At 37.5% G+C, this 19,767-nt stretch overlaps 1 protein-coding gene and 1 long non-coding RNA gene across 4 annotated transcripts in view; one reads left to right on the forward strand and one right to left on the reverse strand.

Moving 5' to 3' along the window:
- Positions 1–19,767, reverse strand: part of STK3 (serine/threonine kinase 3) — a 355,868-nt gene that overhangs the window by 15,841 nt on the left and 320,260 nt on the right.
- Positions 998–15,910, forward strand: LOC134761958 (uncharacterized). Its single transcript, XR_010141235.1, has 2 exons — positions 998–1,126; positions 13,737–15,910. It is a non-coding gene; the product is annotated as an uncharacterized LOC134761958 (long non-coding RNA).

Below are 19,767 nucleotides of genomic sequence, written 5' to 3' on the forward strand. Positions count from 1 at the left end.
GAGAAACCTTGGCCACCCATTTAAAAAAGGAATGATGAAATTTTCGTTGCATTCCTCAATGGCAGCTGAGCACCCATTTCTTATATGCATTTTCCGTTTCTGGTAAGTAGCTTTGCTTATTAAAAATATCAGGAAAAACTTAATTTGGGCACACTTCTGCTATATTGTAAGCAGCTCTAACATTCTAGGCCCAGGACAACAAAATCTAAGTAACTCAAAACCAACCAGTAATTAAATCTTTCTGGATCTATTAAGGGCAGATGAAAAATTGTATTACGTTTGACTGATTTCTTATCTCAGCGATTCTGATTAGCACTTTGAATAGTTTAAAACACCAATGAAGCCATAAATAAGAGGTTAACAAATAAAGTGATTACTTTTCTTTTTATACTTCAATTTAAGAAAAACATTATATGACAAATATTTGTTATGGAAGATCACAAACATTACAAAAACAATAGTGGTTAAAGTATATCTGTAACTAGCTTACTGGGTAGTCAAATCTCTGTGGAGCAATAATATAAACTTAAAGTAATTTAATTTTTCTCCAATTACACTCTTTCGGCTATGCAAAGCCAAATTTCCTTGACATATCCCACAGTAAATCTTGGGATCATTTCACTGATTTCTGGTCACTTTTATTTATTAAAAGTCCAGACCAAATATAAACTTCAATCTCTTATTAAGTGCAAATTTTGTCCCTTCCCTTAGCATGAGCTTGCACCAGTTTACAGTGGGGAAGGATGATGTCTATATCTAGAACCTTCTCGCCGTCTCTTTCTAAGGTCTAGTTCCTCTAGTGCTGGGAGCAGGAAGGAGACAGGATGTTATTATGTAAATGGTGACTTGTCAGTGGGGTATGTTTCCCTGGTCTTGCTCTAGTTTGTTTGATTACTAGTGGTTGGTGCACAGAAAGCGTGTGTATGTATTTCCTGATGTTGTGGTTAGTATTATCCTAGTGCCCACCCCTTTTATAGAGGGGCTGCCCAACATCTTTTCTGAGTTAGATGTTGTCTCCTCTGACCTGAAAGCCACCTGGGCAGCATTATGACTTCTGATCTCTTTTGGAGTAAAGAGATCATGGAAGTTCTCTACACTCTCCAAGGACTAGTGGGACCCAAGGAAGGTAAGGGTCACTACTCCAATGGCCCTTAGTTATCCCGCAGGCCTCAGCTCTACCTACAGAAGTCTCCTACCTACAAAAATCTTTGGGAGAGAAGCAGATATCAGTGTCTATGCTAATATACCTTCCAAACTTCCAGGAACTAAAGGCTCTGCCTTTAGTGGCACACCAGTGGGTCTACAGATTCAGCTAGCTCAGTAAGCACCTTGCTGGGGTACCAGGTAACCGTATCCCTTTCCTGCAGGCACCACCATTCTCTGTGAATGGATCTCTGGAAGGCTCCTTATTTGACTTTAGGTAGGGAGAGAACTATTTTCTTCCCCTCCCACTAGGTTATAAATTCCATTTGGATAGGGCCTTTGTCTAGTAAACAGCTACATCTCTAGTGCCTAGAACACTGCTTGGAACATAGTAGGTGCTTAATCAATATTTATTGAATGAATGAAAAATGGTGAGTCTCTTAGTAATCGCTGGAGGGAGGTGGCTGGCTTCAGTTGTTGGTGGCATGCTTTAGAATATCGGGTACTTAACACCTGCTGTTTTCAGCTGTGGACTCTACTAACAATTTTGTGGTAACAGAAAGTCCCTTTCGATGTCATAGTACACATCTATTAACTCTTTATTTAAAAAATGTGTGTGTGTGTGTGTGTGTGTGTGTGTGGCATCAAGTTGGTAAATTTGCAGCTGAAGTAAAGCAAAAAGAGTATCTGCGAAGATAAGTGTATTTTTTCAGCATGTTTAATTAATATTACTACAGGAGTTTCATGCTCCACTACATGTTTATTCTGCATGTCTGATGATACATTTATTTCAATAATAAAGGGCTCATCCTTTTCTTAGAATAATGGCTTCTCTCAAAAAATTCTCCAAAACAATAATAAATACCATAGTTGACTCTTTGAGGAAACATGCAAGGAATGAAGTGTGCTGGAAGAGCATCATTCTCACTAATGTCACAATTTTCTGCTTCACTGACACCACAATACTTAGTCTGACAATTTAAATTATACTATCTTCATATCATAAAAATGTAAATATTTGTTTCTTGAAAATCTATAAAGTAGTTTTAAAATGAAAGAGGTTAGCTAAAACCCACAAATCATGCAATTTAGATTGTAATAGATAATTTTTAATAGTGAAGCAACATCTACAAATAAACAAGAGTCTCATATTTTAGTTTCGAAGCACCTAAATCCACAGTTCACTTAAAACAGTTGAGAATAAGAATCGTGGTCTGTTAACTATTTTTAAAACAATAAAACTAAAAGTATGGCAAAATGTTTCTAAAATACTTAAAAAGCAAAAATAAATTCGATCATAGTTCTGCACTCTCACTTGCCACACGGGCCTTAGAAGATAAAATGTACCAAAAAGGAAACATTTTAGCATTCTCAATTTTAGAATGGCATGGTTTGCGGCTGAAACAATATTTAATTTTCCCAGCTACTGACAGACAAATGTACAAATTAAACTAAAACACCCATGAAGAGATTCAGATATTTGTAAGGACACAAGAAAAAAGGATAGGAGGCTCTTATGAATATGTTTAAAAAGCAAAATTGATGTCTACCTTAATAATAAATAAGCTGTCTTGTGCAAACTTAAAAGCAAAACCGTCACCTGAATGAAACTGAGATTCTATTGTCTTTTCATTAATATTTGTTTTAAAATATGCTCACAAATGCTATGAATTTAAGGTAAAAGAAGGTAGAGAATGAGAATAAATAAACATAAGTCCCGTTAATTATTAACTTAGATGTGTCTTATGGGGGGAGAATCAACTTTCAAATGTAAACGTTTCAAATCTTCAACTTTCTGAATTGGGGAGAGGACAACAGTGTTTGTGGGTTATGTCATCATTTTAGACTGGGCAACTAATATGCAGAAATCACAGAAAATAAAGATGAGGGCCGGGCAGGCGGATCACGAGGTCAAGAGATCGAGACCATCCTGGACAACAAGGTGAAACCCTGTCTCTACTAAAAATACAAAAATTAGCTGGGCGAGGTGGCAGATGCCTGTAGTCCCAGCTATTCGGGAGGCTGAGGCAGCAGAATAGCTTGAACCCAGGAGGCGGGGGTTGCAGTGAGCTAGGATCGCGCCACTGCACTCCAGCCTGGTGACAGAGCGAGATTCCATCTTAAAAGAAAAAAAAAAAAGAAAGGAAAGATGAGAAAGTAATATGCCACTATTACTTCCAAGCGGCTGAGTAAACATTGATTACAAACTAAAATTTTCACACTGAGATGATTATAATACACGAATGGTCCAAAAAGGCTTTTCTTTGCCGGGGGCGGGGGGGGGGGGGGGGCGGTCTGAGAATGGCACCAAATTAGATTTTTAGTAACTGTTTTTCGGTATCAAATAATTTAATAGAGAACATGGCATCAAAATTTTATCTCTAATAATACCTTGCAAAATGAGTGTGTTCCCAAATGTTCCTGCAAGTCTTCAGCACTGGGGTTGGACCAAGCTGCACCTCTCGCAAAGGCAGCAAGGCTTTGGTTTTATCCTCCCTTGAGCCAGACACCTGCCTTCTGAGTGGCCTCACTACTAATGTGGACATGGAAGCAGAGGCAGAGAACTGAGGTTGGGGGACAGCACAAAGAATGGCTGATCTTACTTTACATCTACTGGGAAGCCAGGAGACTGTGGTCATGAGTGGAAATTTGGGGATCAGAATTTCAGCTCTGGTTTGAATAATATACATTAATATGGAGTAGTTTTGCTAGAAAATCTTCACATTTTTATTTTACAAGATGAAATTTCAGTTCAGTCTTAAAAAGTCCATTTTAATAAGGATAAAAGGGAAAATGCATCTTTAATTATTGACCAAATGAAAGACATATTGTTGGTTTACCTCCTGTGGAAAAAGTAATAACATAGCTATGTGGCTGCTGAATTCAATGTGCTTTTGAACTTTCCAAAAAATATTAGTAACTGACTGACATACACTGTTATTCAAGGAAGAGCTTATCCACTAGATAATTATTCTGAAACTGGTTTATATTCACATACAATACATGTAACTCTCAATCTGAAATAAATGACCCAGCAGACCTAGTGCTGAGCTGCTAGTACCTGGTACTAACAGATCCTAGAATTCTCCAAAACATTCTTAGACAAGAACACTGTGAGTGAACTTTCCATTAGTAGAGTCAGAGTAGCAGTGCAATACCAGAAATGATCAACTAATTTTGAAAAATACCACATGCAAAGAAATTACCTTCAAACTGCCAAAAACACTGCAAGCTGGTCCACACAACACTGCCCATTTCTGGATACCCATGATTTACCTAAGTTCTTCCAGCCTATTTTCAGTTAGGAATGTCCACTTGAATGAACTTCTTCCTGCTACAGTTCTCTTAACCACAGTGCATGATCTTGTGACTCTGTCAGGTCCACCCTAGCCCTGCCACTGCCAACCCACAGATCCCTTCTAATTACCCCAGTTGTGAGAGACAGTCATAGTCTTAATCATTTTCTTCTCACAGGGGTGTTCACTGCCTCATCTCACCCGTACTCAGTACAAGGCCTTTTAAGTAGGCCACCCTCACTCTCACAGTTGTTTCTATAGTCAGAATAGTCAGCTGTGCTGGACCATGCTGTCAAAAGAAGGGAGAGATGACTCTTAAATACTGAGGAAATTGCAGATTCTGTTAGCTATCTTCTAATTTTTCAATGACCAGAAACTGTCTTTCATTGGTCTTTAGTGAGTGTCATCCTTAATTATCCAACTAATTTTAAAGATGACATTTTTCCTAGACAATTTTGCTAGGGTGACAGCATAAGCTTCCCCAACCCTTGGTAAATCTCTGCTGTAAGTATAAAAAACAAGACACTGTTTACTGACTCTTAAGAGGTGTGGGTTTTTAACCTTGCAGGGTGACCAAGTGTTGAATATTTGGTAACAATTTCGTAAAATCTTTTATATCCCACTTAGAAATTAACTGATAGAATACCTGAGGGAGAGCAGTAAAAGTGGAAGCAGTACAACAAAATAAAATTAAATGATCCTAAATCAACTGCAATGTACCGAAGCCTTCTGAATAGGCAGGTGGCTTCTGAAAAGGGTAGGGGTGAATGAAGTTACAGCTTGACTGGCTCAGAGAGTTTACAGGTTTGTAGAGGATGAGTGGCTTACAGCTCGATCACTGGCTCCTGAAAAGTCAGGAAGTTGGGCCACTATCAGATCAATGGTATCGGAAACTGAGAAACATGAAGCCATTGAGCTCTACAGATATGAATAGTGGCATCCACTGAACCCTCTCATAAGGGCAAGATTTCAACCTCTAAGGGAGGGCTAGGTCGCTGGCTATACAGTACCCTCTGGTGGCCAGATTTGGCACTGCAGATTTTTCTGCCTTTTAAGAAAAGAGGCCTGGTTTTTTTCCTTTTCTTTTTTTTTTTTTTTTTTTTTTTTTTAATGCATAGACTTACCATCGGGTTATGTCTTGATAAAGCCATCATAAACTAAAAATATCGTTAAGTCTAAAATGCATTTAGTACAGCTAACCTACCAAACATCATAGCTTAACCTAGCCTACCTTAAACATGCTCAGAACAATTAACATTAGCCTTCAGTTGGGCAAAATCATCTAACGCAAAGCCTATTTTATAATAGTGCTGAATATTTCATGTAATTTATTGAATACTGTACTGAACGTGAAAAAGAGTGGCTATACGATTACTCCAAGTACCGTTTCTACTGAATGTGTATCACTTTTATATCACCAAAAAACTTTAAGTGGAACCATCATATACCTGGGACTGTCTGTAATTCAAAATCTTTCTAGACAAGGAAGGAATCACCAGTAGCACTGCTGGGCTATAGGTAGGTGGGCAACTACCTGCTAGGTGTAAATCTGTCATCCAAAAAAGTAAGTTATTATAGTGACTTTAAGGGAGAAAATGTTCCTCTGAATGTGTTTAAAATCCCATGGGTGTAGCTATTTAAATGAAGAAATCTGGTGAGTACTTAGCTATTTAAAATTTAATTCTTTGCAGGCACTTACTTTACAAGAAGTATTCTTATATACAGCGATTCATATTACTATAAATATGTACATAATAGCTAACATGCACTCAGTGCTTACCACTGGCAGACACTATGCTGTTATTTAATAGGCAATAATCCTATGAATTAGTATTATTAGTATCACCATTTTTCAGAGTTTAAGTTTTCAGAGGCATCAAGAGTTTGAACTTTAAGACATTTAGCTAATAAAAAAATGTGGCCAGGATTTGAATCCAAGGGAACTGAATTTTGGAGCTGGCACTCTTAAACACTATACAATGCAGTTAAATATATGTAGTTTACTGGCCATAATAAATTTTTCCAAAAAAGAGATGGCTTCTTAAAAATTTTAAATTAGATTCAGATTAGTATAGACACTTGCAAGTCAATGATGCTTAAAAACTAAACTAAAATCCTATGCCAGTTGAATGTTCATTTCCTAGAATGTTTACTGACATACACCTTATGGTGGAGAGGGGAGTTTATAATTGGCCACAGAGCCTGAGACCTAATATTTTTCAAGTCGTAATATATTTTACAGTACTTCACAATTTACAAAGCATATTTACATACATTGTATCACATGAACCTCAAAATAATGCTGTGAAATGGGGCAGATAATTCTGTAAATAGGCATTATTCTTAACTTTATAGATGATTAATGAGGCTTAGAATGGTAAGTCATTTCCTTAAATAACACAATTCTCTCAAAATCTAAGATGTTCCAAATGACTGAATGCATTATGAATTAGCCTATCATAGGCTTTATCATCTGTCACATAACATTTAAAAAAAAGATTTCTCACAATAAACCAAAATAAAATTTTACTTTATTTTACTTCTGCTTTATCTACAATAAATATTATAATTCAACAGTAATTACTATTGTTGAACTAGCAAAACCCACATAACAAAATAAAAATCAGAACATGAAAAGCTATAGTAAGGAGAACGAGAACAAGTATGGATCATAAAATCCAGAATTAGGAGCGAAATGGTCCAAAAATTATAAGAGCAAGATCAATGATTACATAAAGCACTCAGCATTTTTGTAATTACTTAAGTTTGTAAAGTGTCTTCAAAAATTTGTTACTCTTTTATAATCCCTAAGAGATCACTGAGAGACAATAATAGCCTTTACACAGCAGATGAAGAACATTTTGAAAGTACTATGAAATTCAGTTATTATTTTTGTTTAAAAGAAAACATCTTGTGATTCTAATCACAAGAGCCCGAAATTCTTTCTGAATATAAGCAATGCCATTTACAAACATTCTTGCTGCACCCATCTTCTATATCCCCTGTTGTAATGAATTCGCATACCTGCCACCGATTACAGGCTGGATTGCCCCAAAGTAGTCTTCTCAGAAACCTGTCTACACAGTTAGCTTCTTTCTCTTGTGCATCTTCAAACTCTGTCTTTAGCATCAACATGATATACTTTCTGATATTTCCCATCTTAAACTTTTATTGTTTTTTCTTATCTCAAGAAAACCCTGCCTTGACTCACGGCCATTCCTCCAGTTGTCACAATTCCATCCCTCTTCTCCTTTAGAAAGTCAAACTTCTTAAAAGTATGGAGAAAACAATAACCATATTTTAAATTGGCAATCAAACTTCAACTTGCTCCATACTGGCTTCTGATCCCCTAATGCTCTCCAAATTCCTCTTGTTAGGTCGCCAAAGTTGAATGAATTCTTTTTAGTTTCTATCTTATTTGGCCCCTCCAGCTGTACTTGATACTTTGTCCACACCTTTCCTTCTTGAAACCTCCCTCTCTTGGCTCTTACAACACCATGCTCTCTTTTCTCCTAACTTTATGGCCATTTCTCAATCTCCTTTATTGGCTTCTTCTCAACTACTAAATGTTAGAACTACTCAGGACTCTGGGCTTTTACTATATACTCCATTTCCTAGGCAGTCTCATACATGCCCTGGGCTTTAAATACCATCTATCTGATAGTATCTCTAATATAGACCTGTCTTCTGAGTTCCAGAACTTAGCAATTCTATTAGATGTCTCCTGGGTATTGCAATACTCAATACGTTCATATCTGATAGAGACCTTCTAAATTGTTTATCTTTTAACCTTTTCTATTTCACTAAATGGCTCTTCCGCCATCCAACTAGTTGCAAATGCTAAGAACCTACCATATTCAAATGTTGCCATGCCTTGTGGTGTTCATACTACTTACCAAGATATGTCAAATCGATGTCCTCCTCTTCATCTGCTGTCATCTCCCCAGTCAAAGCCCTCTTATCTTGAGCACACTGTTTCAATAGCTTCCTAACTAGTTTCCTTCTATCTTTGCTCCCCTCCAATTCACTCTCCATACAGCAGCCAGAATTATTGTTTAAAAATGTATACTGGGTCATGTCCTGCCCCTAAGATACTGAAATGGCTCTTTCTTGCATATGAAATCCGAATGCGGCCTTGCCTGAATCTAATCCTGCCTAGGTCTGCAGCTTCAGCTTGTGCTACTCTAGCCATTACTCCTATAGTTTCCATCATGACTGATTCTCTTTCAGTTTCTCAGATTCACCAAGCTCTTTGCACATTGAATTGGGAGTAAAATGGTCCAAAAATTAAGAGGTTAGGATTAAATTACATGCCTTTCCTTTGCTTAGAATGTTGTTCCACATTCCCCACTTTGGCTTCAAGACTTTGTTAACACAGTTCTGTCTACTGAGAATGTCCTTTCCGTCATCGCTGCCTGATGAAGTTCTATTCATCTTTAGGACTGATCTTAAATGTCATCTTCATAAAGTCTTCCAGGTCAAATTTTCCCTGTAAGCAGACTGAGTTACTTTTTTCTCCATACACCTAAAGGTAATTTTGCATATGTCTCTAACATTTATCACCGTACTGCAATTATTTTTTAAATTTCTGCCACATTAGAACTGTACAATGTACCTGAATATAGGACTGGGCCTTCTTTAGATCCCCAAATTTAGCAGGTGCTTAACATCATCCAATCTGTCACCCATTAATATTGCTTTAAGAATAAGAGCCATCTTACATGGCAACAACCACTAGTGAAGATTGTATTTATTAACTTGTTAGTGTTTGTCATCACTGTGACATACACATATTCAGAAAAATGAGTCAATATTAATAATTAAAGACGTTACTGTGATGAAGTTTCCTGAAATCTGAGTTCATCTGTATACCCATATCCAATGACTTGAATGTCTCAATCAATTCATTGGCTAGCACAATTCTCAAGCCTTACTAGGTACCATAATTTCTATGGTTGACATCTTAATGCTGAGCAGGAGCCAGAAGCTTTGTGGACTCCCAGGTTCATGCACCTGAAAGTCCTGTGCTTAAGTGTGTGCATGATCTTGCTCAGAAGCACCAAGAACAGGGGTGAGAAGAGAGAATGTAGAACATCCATTGTTATACAAGAGGCAGTGACAACAGAGATGGCCTATTTAACTTACTTCAAAAGCCTTTAATTCTCAAGCACTAGGAAAACAATTTTAGAGCTGACTACAATAGATCTTTTGCTAGACTGTTCTGAAGACTAGTTTTTTTAGAAAGCAAAACCATATTATCAGAATATTAATCCACAATAAGATTGAATGCAATTTGTTAAAGAATAGACTCCATGTACCATTACGAAAATGATGTCTGACCTGAAACACCATCCATTTGAAATATTTAAAAATAAAAATAGACAACTCTCTTAAGGAGGTTTTTTAAAGCATCATCTGATATCCATGCTATGATGAAAGTCAGCATCAAGTTTAAAGAAGTGAAACAAAACACTGTCACCATGCCCCTATGAGCTAAAACTTTGAGAATTATAAATGGTGGATTTAACAATGATAACCTTTCCATTCTTTTGCCATACGCGAAACAAATTATGCTAGTTCCTCCTCTAGAATTTCTTGCTTTTTCTGCCTATGATCTTCTCAGCTCACCCACAAGCAGCACCATTCATTGACTGAACTGTTATTTGACAGTTTGTCATAATCAAATACGGTAAACAGAGTATCACGATGTTCCAGTTCACTTTAAAGCAAACTATTTAGGACTATAAATTCTATCTAGGCCTTAGATACACTTCAAGGCAAAGGTAGGTATATTGGGCAGAGAAAACATCAAGATTTGACTTTTACTCCAACATGTACTTAAGTGTAGACTGGAAGTTTGTATTCAAAACATTAGGGGAGAAAAGTTTAATGTTACCTGTGTATTCAACATATAATATCATCTGTTTTATCCAGATAATTCATCAAAACCAGAGGTATGCAGGGAAGGTGAGAATTAGGCAGTGATTTGCTTATAGATATGAAATCTTGGGAGCAACTCAGTCCAGTGCAGAGACTTTTATTGCCCCACAAACTCTAATACTGGGCAGACTTGGGTTTTTACTGGTTAGGTGATGAAAAGTCCAAGGTAATTATCAGGACTAATCAGAATTACAAAGGACATTGACACGGGGTCACTGTAATAAAGTTATACTTTATATTTATTAGCAGTCTTAGACGGCTATGGGTAAATGTTCTGGCTGTGTGGCCCCCTGATAAGCAGGATTTTCATTCCAATAGAAAAAGGAAAAAAACTGATTCCAGGTGGAACCAATGTTGCTTCCCCACCCTTTTTTCAGTTGAGAGCTGACAATCATGTTATAAAATGAAAAAGGCAAATGCATGAACAGATTTTAGTGTTGCAATAAAACAAAACTTACCACAAAACTAATGCGGCTTTGTTAATGATATAAATAATAGATTCTGAGCAAATGGTAATTATTCACAATTAATTTCATTTCAAAAACAGCCATAGCCAAAATTATTTTTACACAGTCAACCCAAAATGTTTCCAAATTCTCTAACATCTATAAATTAAATCACTCTTGATGATCTCCACTACAACCATGCAAGGCTTAATACTTTTACAACAAAGGAGTTTAGAATATGTCACCCCAAAATACATTACTCTGGCATACTGACTATTTTGAGTAAAAGGTACTTGAAAAACAGCAACTGCAAGAACTCTCTGACCTTTCTTCTTCATAAAAGCAGGAAATGAAATTCCCGTGTGAAAGACAGCCTCCCTCTACCAGAAGGAAAGCATCATTCTTATCATCAAGGACGGGAAGCTGAGACCGAGGAAAATCTGTACAAACAAACCTTGTTAAGCTAACCCTTATCTTCCTCGTTACTTCTCTGCCCAATTACCTACTCTGCCCAAGCTCCTCTGCCTTGTCACAGTTTCACAATTTACTACTCTTTCGCCAAAAGAGTAGTAAATTCAGTATATAAGTTTTCAATTCTAACTGCATCTGTGGGTCTTCATTTCCTTACGAAGGCTCCTTGCCATGTAAAATTCATACTAAATAAATTTCTATGTTTTTCTCCTGTTGATCTGTCTATGTCAATCTAATTCTTAGGCCTAGCTGAAATACCCTAAAAACTGGTAAAGGTACAATTTCACCTCACCTACAACACATACATATCCTTTAAAAACATCTTTCTCAACCCCAACTCCCTAGCAGCCATGGTGCACCCTCAATGTCCGTGGTTGAGAATTAAGGGTTCCTGAGCTTTTCTCCTCTGCAAATCCCACTCATGGGTCCTTCACCAAATGTCCATTAGCAATTCATTCAGCCATTTCCTATCTCAGTCTCCACCAGAAAGGGCCACCCCTGCAGCTCTGAAATGCTTGAGGAGCTTGGGAAGCTGAAATTCTGTGGTATAAGGTTTCAATGGCTAGCCTCGCATAATCATCACACTTGGGGGGGGGCCCTAATGAAGGCAAGGGAGAGGGAAGGGAAAGGACACAGAGAAAAGGCTTCAGGAGTCTGTTTCAGGGCATCTCAGTCTTGGCACTAATGAACGTTTGGTGGGATCAGGGGTAATTCTTGGTTGTGAGGGGCTGTCCTGTGCTTTGTAGGATGTTTAGCAGCACCCCTAGCATCTACTCGCAAGATGCCAGTAGCTTTCCCCAAGTTTGGACAACCCAAATAAATCACCCCTGGTTGAGAACCAGCAGTCTACTCTAGGGTCTTGAGCATAGAGAGGTATAGGAAGAAAATTAAACAGAGGAAAGAACCTGAATTCAGACAGACCCCTGGGCTATGTGTGGAAGAAGCAAGTGGCTCTTGGTCACATGCTGCTCTCTGTGAACATGACTCAATGTAGCGGAAATTTGAGAGTGAGCACAAGGACAAGAGGAATGGAAGTCAGGAAGTGAGAGGAATCTGTAAGGAAGAATTCCAACCCAAATACTCTGCCCCTCACTGACAAGGTGATCCCTATGTATCTACTGAAGAGTACTCAAACTCTTTTTCTTAAGGCGCTGGTTTATAAAGGCCACCAGGAAGCAGACTGAGATTTGGGGGTGGGGTGGAAGAAGGGGAGTTGGGAGGTAGAGAAGGGTTTCCCCTACCTAAACGAAGCTTGGGCTTAAGATCGATCGAGTTCGCCTCCCGAGCAGAGCAAAGAACTGAAACATGCGAGAGGGTTGCAGTGAAGCATTTTAGCCAACTTTTCCAAGCCAGATGCCTGGAGTTCTCACTGAGGAAGCTGGCAGAACCTAGAAAAATCCTTACTACTCCCTCAAGTTTGCAGAGGGACTTCAGATGACTAAAACTAGCTGCAGGAAAGAAAAAAGACATTTTCTTTTCTGCCTAGCCATTTATAAAGTTTTTTAACTTGCAGAAAATCATTGAAGTTCTTTCAGTTTCAGAGCCTCTCAAATAAAGTGGAAATACTATAAACTCATGTCACAGAGATGTTCTGGAGATTACATGAGATCACAGACGTTAAAAGGCCTAGCACAAAGGTGGCACAGGTGGCTTCCTACCCTCTGTCTCTCCTTCATTTTTAGTTTCCTTTGGGCTCATGCACCACATGCCCACATCTGTGCCACCAGAGCTTTCTCTATCTGCTCTTATACACTATATTTACCAGCTTCTGTCGTTATCTTGTTCTGCGATTTTCTTCTCTCCCTATGTTCCTGATGAGGTGGCAGTGGTACTTGCTGCTAAATACATCTAAGTCCTTTCATCACTGGTGACAAGAGTGCATGTGAGAGGTAGCAGTGGAGAAGATGCAGGAAAAAGAATGCCATAGTGAGGATGACATACTTCATCACTGTTTTACCCTTGGCAGCTCTCACTCCACCTGTGTGAAGACATGAAAAAATCTCTTTCTACGTGACAGTGCAGGTGTGTAGTTTAGCAGGAAACTTGACAGGCAGTTAAAAGACGAAGCAGCGGCCGGGCGCGGTGGCTCACACCTGCAATCCCAGCACTTTGGGAGGCCAAGGTGGGGCGGATCATGAGGTCAGGAGTTAAGAGACCAGCGTGGCCAACATGGTGAAACCCTGTCTCTGCTAAAAATACAAAAATTAGCTGGGCGTGGCGGTGGGTGCCTGTAATCCCAGTGACTCGGGACGCTGAGGCAGCAGAATTGCTTGAATCCGGGAGGTGGAGGTTGCAGTGAGCCAAGATTGTGCCACTGCACTCCAGCCTGGGTGACAGAGCAACACTCTGTCTCGGGGCGGGAGGGAAGATGAAGAAGCATAACAGGAGTTCAGCTTTTGCTAGGTCAGAGAAAGTTCTTAACAGACTAACTCTTTTGCAGATAATAAACTGTGGACAAAACACAAGAAACAACTACTGAAGTCTCTGGAGAATGAACAAAAACACATTCTTCCCCCTCCACAAGAAAACATTTACAATGTCTGGGATGTAATCCAAAATTACTTGACATATGAAGAATCTGGAAAATGCAATCCACCCCCAATGGAAAAGACAACCAACAGGAGCCAACCTCGATACGACCCAGATATCAGAAATAACAAGACTTTAAAGCAGCTATAATACTGCTGAGGTAAGAGAAGATATGCTCATTATGGATGAAAAGAATGGGAAATCTCAGCAGAGAAACTAGAAATATAACAACAACAAAAACAAACAGGAGCTTTAAAACTTGAAAAATTCAATATCTGAGATAAAAAGCTTACTGGATAGGCTTAACAGCAGAATGAAGATGACAAAAAACTGATTGGAAAAAGGTCAGTGAAAATTACCCAATCTGAAGAGGAGAGAGAAAAAAATTTAAAAAGAAAGTGTTTCAGGACCCTCTGAAGTCCCAGAAGGTGGAGAACGAGAGAAAGTGGTGGGAAAAAACATCAGCATAAATTATAGCTAAAAACAGTCCTAAATTTGGCAAGAGATAAATTTATAAATTCAAGAAGCTCGTGAACTGTAAAGATTAAAAACAACATCAATCACAAAAATAAATGCCTAGGCTGATAGAAACCAAAAATAAAAGAGTTGTGAGAGGAGACAGAGAGAAAAAAACATATACAGGGCAACAATTGGAATCATCAGACTTCTCTTCAGAAAATATGAAGTCCAGAAGACACCTGGAACAATATTTTAAACTTTCTGAGATAGGAGAAGCACACTTCACTTTAAATATAAAGGCACAGACAAGTTAAAGTAAATGGATGTAAAAAGAGCATGCAAACAGTGAATGATTATCGTACTAATATTGGAGGGGGAAGCATATCACCTGCCTAGCTGCCACAGTACGATTTCAAAAAAACAAGAACATTCACCAAGAACAAACAAACAAAAAAACCTCTTCAAATAGACCATGGAACTGAATTCAAACTTGTATCTGATAACAGCGATGACAATATCTCTCGCTAACAATCTTGACCAGCATATATCACAATTACTACAGAGGCTACTGACAAGAAATCCAGCCTTGGTATGCTGTACACGACTGTCCTCCCACCCTCCCAGTGAAATCAAACAAAATTAATAATAGCCTACTACATCAGAGGGACTCTATTTGGGGGCAAGTTTCAGGCTATGCTGTTGCCTCAAAATTGGCGGGGAAAACACATAGACATATACATACACACAAAGCAAATATAGCAAAATGTTCAAAATTGTGGAATCTAAGTAGTAAATGTTAAGTGTTTGTTGTACTATTTTTCAGCTTTTTGAATATATTAAAATTCTTTATACTGAAAAAAGAGAAAAATTAGCCAGAAGAGCTTTATTCAAAATACCTTCCCCTCTCTTTCCTCCACATTTTGATATATTCTTGTTGGGGAGGTGTATCAGGATACTAACTGTATCTTTTGATACGAAAAGAACGTCACATGATTCTGGTATATTTCAACCACTGCTAGAAAATCCACATGGATAAATGCTAGAATGAGGGCTAGGACTTTTTCTAGTTTGTCCATTACTGCATCTAGTATATTTTCAAGGAATAAATGTTCAATGAATAAATGAAAAATAGCTACCCTAGATGTTTAATAAAAAAGACATCTGCACTTGTATGTTTACTGTGGCACAATTCACAGTTGCAAAGATATGGAATTAACCTAAATGCTCATCTACAGATGAGTGGATAAAGAAAATGTGGTATACCTATGTCATGGAATACTACACTCAGCCATAAAAAGTAACATCTTTTGTAGCAACTTGGATGGAACTGGAGGCCATTATCCTAAGTGAAGTAACTCAGGAAAGGAAAACCAAATACTGCATGTTCTTACTTATAAGTGAGAGCTAAGCTATGGATATGCAAAGGCATGCAGAGTGGTATAATGGACGTTGGAGACTCAGAATGGGGATGTGGGATTAAAAAATCACCTACTGGGTACACTGTACACTATTCGGGTGACAGGTACACTAGCAGCCCAGCTTCACTATTATACAACTTACCCATGTAACCAAAAACCACCAGTATCCCTAAAGCTATTGAAATTAAAAAAAAAAACAAAAAAAAAACTTGGTAAGCCTCCTAGACTTTATAATCTCAAGATATGACTTTTTAACATAAATTCTGAACATTATCTGGAAAAACTGTTGGTCGGAATACGTTTGTTTGGTATTTTTTCAAGGATAGAATGATGTTTTGATAATCAGACTTCTCCTTTACTTGTCACTTAGTAACCTTCCATACTAAAAAAATTTAGTCATTGAAGTGTAACATGTATTCAACTGAAGTTAGTTGAATTCTCACGTTTCTCACACTCCCCTTGAGCTGGCATCAAAGATTAACTTAAAAGGTCATGAAGGAATTCAAATTCAAGGAATTCAAATTTCCAGCATGTCCATCTTGACACTTTGGAATAAATATAAACATATCCTAATGTCACTTCATTACAGCATTCCCTTCCCAAGGAGCTCTGAAAAGAAAATAACCTGCAGGTGAATTTTTGACATGCAAGAGTTGAAGATAAAACAATATAGCATTCTTCCAGATCAGTTATATGCTTTAAAAGCATTATTTCTCCCTGAATAAAAATGAATCCGAAGGCTGTGATTCCTAAGAACAATTGAAGTTAAAGCTAAATGTTCTCAAAACAATTTTACATAGCTCATTCTAAATGTTCTTTACCAACTTTTTAATAAGAATGACAAATAAGAGACAGTCAAATGTTTTTATGGATCTTGTGAATAAACTACGTAAAGATAAAAAATACATATAAGTATAAAATACAATTTGTAAATGAGGGCAGGGATTAGCAATGCCAGGATGGATAAAGACATGTTTTCTCGAATTTAGGTAACTTTGTCCCCTATGAGATGACCCTCAGAAGTTGTCTCAATGTTTGCTCAGCAGTGATTTGATTCAATGACCAATATTCAAACAGCACTCCCTTAGAGACTCTATGCATGACCTCTGACTGCTTGGTGCCTAACTCTCCACATATGTCAAACAGAGGGAAGAATAATTGCTAGCTACCTTCCAGCAATTCTAGAAGATTTAATGAGGCAGGGAGCCAGACCTCCATGGTGAGTCAATTATTCCCTGGGTAGAAGTTATGTTATTTGTGAGGTGCTGTAATTCTAAGGATAACAGAGTATTGTACAAGCATTACAAATAGGTACTTCTCGATTCCCCAAAGTGTTGAAATTAAATCTTTCAGAATAATATACTCACCTAGTAACAAATAGTCTAATATTTTATAAAACAGTTTGAATTTGATGGAATGAAAGCATACAGATTTTATAATGTTTCTTTTCTGATTATTAGTGAGAGAGAACAATCTTTTAGGACAAATGGGTTTAAAGGAATAGACAGATAAGGGAGAAGCTCTCTAACTGAATCCAGACCTATTAAAATGGCCACCAGGTACCATGAACTATGTATTTCATTGAGCTGGGGCCAAGTCCAGAGTCTACTAATTTCAGCTTGCTCAAGTCAAGGCTAGGATGCTGCCGTGGTAGAAAATATATGGATCTGCTGAAGAAATGTAATTCAATTCTTATAAAGAAATGGGGCCCAATATTAACTTACATGATTAATATAACACACATAAATAAAGGCAGTAACAAACACTTAATTTTGGATTAGTGATGTCACAGGATCTTTAAATAGTTCATACAGGATGGTCATGCGCTCATAAGTTAAAATGGAGAAAATTGATTTTTTACACCAGATTAGCCACACAATATTAATCATATAAAATGTTTCCCTGAAAGTCTTGGCATAAAAATGGGCCAATGTGTTCTGTTTTGCCTTTTTCCCCAAAGTAAATTTAGATGGGGGTGGGGAGGGAAAACTTTAGAAAGCAATCACAAATTTCAAAATCAATAAATTCAAATTGTTTTTAAGGCAGTAAATACATAGGCCTGCCAAATGCTGCAGGAAATTGATGTACAATCTGTCTGGCAGCTGGACCATGTGAAAAAATTTTAAAAAGACCTTAAAATAACCAAGATTCTGAAGGCTCAACAAACTTTGTTTTAGTAAGACAATTTTCCTGGTCCATAAAAAAGATAAGGAAGTAAAAGGTGGGATAACCAATTTAACTTAGGGTGTGGTGAATTATCTTGGGTATCTTAAATTGGTACTTAATTTGGTCTGGGCTCAGAAGAAATGGTTTACCATGGTGATTAAGACCAGCTGCTAGGTGTCATAGATTTAAATTATACAACCGAACACAGGAGTGTGTTTGAACACAGACGGGTAGGACAGTCTCCAAAAAGCTAAGAGTGCCACCTCTGTTCAGTGAAAATTAAGTCAGTTTTTTACTACCCTTTAAGAGCTGCCTCCACTGATTTGGCCTTGAACACAGACTGAAGGAGAAGACTTAGTTTTCCAACATATGTGCCACCATGACTTAAAGACTTAATACAGTCCACTTTAGTCTAAGTCCCACAATTTTTCAGAAAGAACAGGAAGCCATTTAAACAAAGAAAATAATTTCTTTCCTACAAAAATCGGGGGAAATACTAACCTCTGTCATTCAAAATAGTTTGTTTGATACCAAAGTATCCTTATTAACACTTTGAGCAGGGACACCAACATATTTTATTTTATTGTTCACTTAGAAGTTATAAAAGTAGTCTACATTAAATGAAAAAATTCAAACAATACCAATATAAAAATGTACTAAATAGTGTAAGTTCACTTTTGACTCTGAACCCCCAGCTACCAAGCTCACCAGGGAAAACTACTGTGATTTGTTGAAGTGAAGGGAGTGAAGAGTCCACATTAAATTAGAATATAATAGTACAAGTTTATGGAATTTTTACATCAATACATGTACTTTCAATGTGACTAAACGATTTCACCATTTACTATGCTTTTTCTTTTTCAAAGTAACTATAAAGACGGGTACCTTTGGGGAAGAAAAAAGAAAAGAAAAAAAGTAAATATAAAGAAAACACTGGAACTAGATTTTCAATGGTGCAGTTAATAAGGATTAGAAAACACTATATATAGTAGAAAATATAAGATTTAAAATTTTAAGATCTTCTTGTTATGACTTAAATAATATTTATATGCATAATACACATATGTACATGTGTATACACACATATACACAAACTACATATTACAGCATACAAAATACTGAGTAACGCAATGAATCTGATCTTTTTGGATATTCTTGAAAAAAGTAAATTTCATCATTTGATTTATCTAGAAGAATTTTATTGGCCAGGTATGGTGGCTCACGCCTGTAATCTCAGCACTTTGGGAGGCTGAGGTGGGCCGATCACCTGTGATCAGGAGTTCAAGATCAGCCTAGCCAACATGGTGAAACACCATCTCTACTAAAAACACAAAAAATTAGCCAGGCATGGTGGCACGCACCTATAATCCCAGCCACTTGGGAGGCTGAGGCAGGAGAATCACTTGACTCCAGGAGGTGGAGGTTGCAGTGAGCCGAGATTGTGCCATTGCACTCCAGCCTGGGCAAAATGAGGGAAACTGTGTCTCAAAAAAAAAAAAAAAAAAAGAATTTTATTTAAAAATCTAATGCTCTAGAGGCAGACCAGGAGACAACCCATATACAAGTGGTCAATTTGAATTTTATCTAGAACCATTACTGTTGCCCTGAAAGCCAGATTCACTTTAGTAGCTAAATTTTATGGAGTGTGTTTTATGAACAAAGCATTGTATGAAGCTCTAGAAAATAGCAGAAGACAGTCTTTCTTCTCAAAGGCCTTCCAACACATTATCAAGAACATACACAGTCACAAGTAATTACAATTTGAAAGTAGCACACAGATAAAGAAATTAATTACCACTGGTGGGGCTGGAGACCGTTTAACAGAAGAGATAGGTTTAAGCTGGGTAAGATTTCAACTAGCAACACAGGAATGAAGGGTGCTCGAAAATAACACAGAAA

This window comes from Pongo abelii, chromosome 7 (genome assembly GCF_028885655.2).
Source record: "Pongo abelii isolate AG06213 chromosome 7, NHGRI_mPonAbe1-v2.0_pri, whole genome shotgun sequence".
Taxonomy (NCBI): domain Eukaryota; kingdom Metazoa; phylum Chordata; class Mammalia; order Primates; family Hominidae; genus Pongo; species Pongo abelii.